This window comes from Colobus angolensis, unplaced genomic scaffold, assembly GCF_000951035.1.
Source record: "Colobus angolensis palliatus isolate OR3802 unplaced genomic scaffold, Cang.pa_1.0 Scaffold39, whole genome shotgun sequence".
NCBI classification, from domain to species: Eukaryota; Metazoa; Chordata; class Mammalia; order Primates; family Cercopithecidae; genus Colobus; species Colobus angolensis.
In genome coordinates this window covers 1,717,718-1,719,792 of record NW_012117265.1, presented here as the reverse complement: position 1 = coordinate 1,719,792, position 2,075 = coordinate 1,717,718, and the positions used below count along the sequence as shown (strand labels likewise).

At 51.1% G+C, this 2,075-nt stretch overlaps 1 protein-coding gene across 2 annotated transcripts in view; it reads right to left on the bottom strand.

Moving 5' to 3' along the window:
* ELAVL3 (ELAV like neuron-specific RNA binding protein 3) overlaps positions 1-2,075 on the bottom strand; it is a 36,417-nt gene that overhangs the window by 8,592 nt on the left and 25,750 nt on the right. The gene's annotated exons all lie outside the window — the stretch shown is intronic.

Sequence of the window (2,075 nt, the reverse complement as noted above, 5' to 3'; positions counted from 1 at the left end):
GCAACTGCGCCTGGCCTATTTTATTTTTTGTTGAGACATGATCTCACTGTGTTACCCAGTCTGGTCTCAAACTCCTGGCCTCAAGCAGTCCTCCCACCTCAGCCTCCCAACGTGCTGGGATTACAGGCGTGAGCAACTTTGCCTGGCCTATTTTATTTTTTGTAGCGACATGATCTCACTGTGTTATCCAGGCTGGTCTTGAACTTCTGGCCTCAAGCAATTCTCCCATCTCGGCCTCCCAAAATGCTGGGATTATAGATGCGAGCCACCATGCCTGGCCTATTTTTATTTTATCGAAAGGTGGAGTCTTACTATGCTGCCCAGGCTAGGATGCAGTGATTATTCACAGGTGCAATCATACTGCACTGCAGCCTCCGACTCCTGGACTCAATCCATCCTCCCACCTCAGCCTCCCAAGTAGCTGGGACTACAGGCATGCACCACCACACCCAGCCGCTCTTCCCACTCCTATGGACAGTGGACCTAAGACACTAGCCCCTTCTCTTCCCAGCTACACTGGGCCCCCCAGGGACACTCAGATCTTTAGTCATCAGCTCCATCCAGTAACTCCCAAATGTCCTCAGTCTGCACCGCTGGTGGCACCTGCGTCCAGGTGCCCCACATGAGGGGTCAAGGGCACTTCATACACAGCATGGATGCTTCCAGCTCCTGCCCACCTCCCATCTGCCCCGACTCACTAATGGCAGCTCTGTCCTCCTAAGTGCTTGCGTCCCCAGGGTTCAGATTATTCTCAACACCTGTTCTTCACATGCACATTCAACCCACTGTAAATCCTGTAGGCTCCTCCTTCCTCCTTATCCAGAATCCACACACTTCACCCCACTGCCACTGTCCCACCCTGGCCCAGCCTCCACTACGGATCACCTGGACCAGCGTAGCAGTCTCCATGCTGGCCCTCCTGCTCCCATCCCCCACTGTCTGTTCCCCCTACAGCAGCCAGAGGGCGCCTGTGAACACCGGAGCCAGGTCACATCCCCCGTCTGCTCAGAACTCTCTATGGCTCCCACCTTCCTCAGCAGGAAAGCTCAAGTCCTTTCCTTGGACTACAAAGCCCTGCACATTCTTCCCCATCACACCCTTGCCCTCATCTCCCCCGACTTTCTGCCGCAATTATTGTGTTCCAGCAACTTGAACTTACCCCATTTTTCCAAAACACACCAGGCATGTCTTAGCCTCAGGGCCCTGGCATTGCCTGTTCTCTCTGCCTGGAACACTCTTTCCACTCTTCTTTCTTTGGGTCTCAGTTGAAACATCCTCCCTGTCCTCTCTCATCTAAATTTGTCCTCCCCTCACCACCCCTATTACTCTTTTCTCAAAGCACTTCTCCCAACTAGGAATTAGACATGTTTTAGCACTACTATCTGAATCACATTATTAATTATAGTCCAACCCAACAATGAAATTCTCTGCAGGTGTTTAAAAAAATGGTGGGTTAGGTGCAGTGGCTCATGCCTATAATCCTAGTGCTCTGGAAATTCAAGGCGGGAGGATCAAGGGAGCCCAGGAGTTTGAGACCAGCCTGGACAATACAGCAAGACCCTCCCCCGCCCCCAACAATCTCTACAAAAAAAAAAAAATTAGCTGAGTGTGGTGGCACACACCTGTGGTTCCAGCTACTCGGGAGGCTGAGGCTGGAGGATCACTTGAACCCAGGAGTTCAAGGCTGCAGTGAGCTATGATCACACCACTGCACTACAGCCTGGGCTACAGAGCAAGACTCTGTCTCTAAAAAAAAAAGAAAAAGAAAAAGATGGACATGTATATTTATTTCCCAGAGACGGTGGTGAGTGGCGAGTATGGTAAAATAGGGGACAGAAAAGTCTATTTACAAAGCAGGGAATATTGTGTGACCTTGTTTCATTGTATGTTTATCAATATCCTGGAAGCATGGCCCAGAAGTCCACCTCTCAGATGCTCAGTGGGTGACCTGAGGACGAGGCTGGGGCATGGTCATGAGCAATTCTCCCCCGTATCTATTTTTCCTCCCTCCCTCCCTCCCTCTCTTCCTTCCTTCCTTCCTTCCTTCCTTCCTTCCTTCCTTCCTTCCTTCCTTC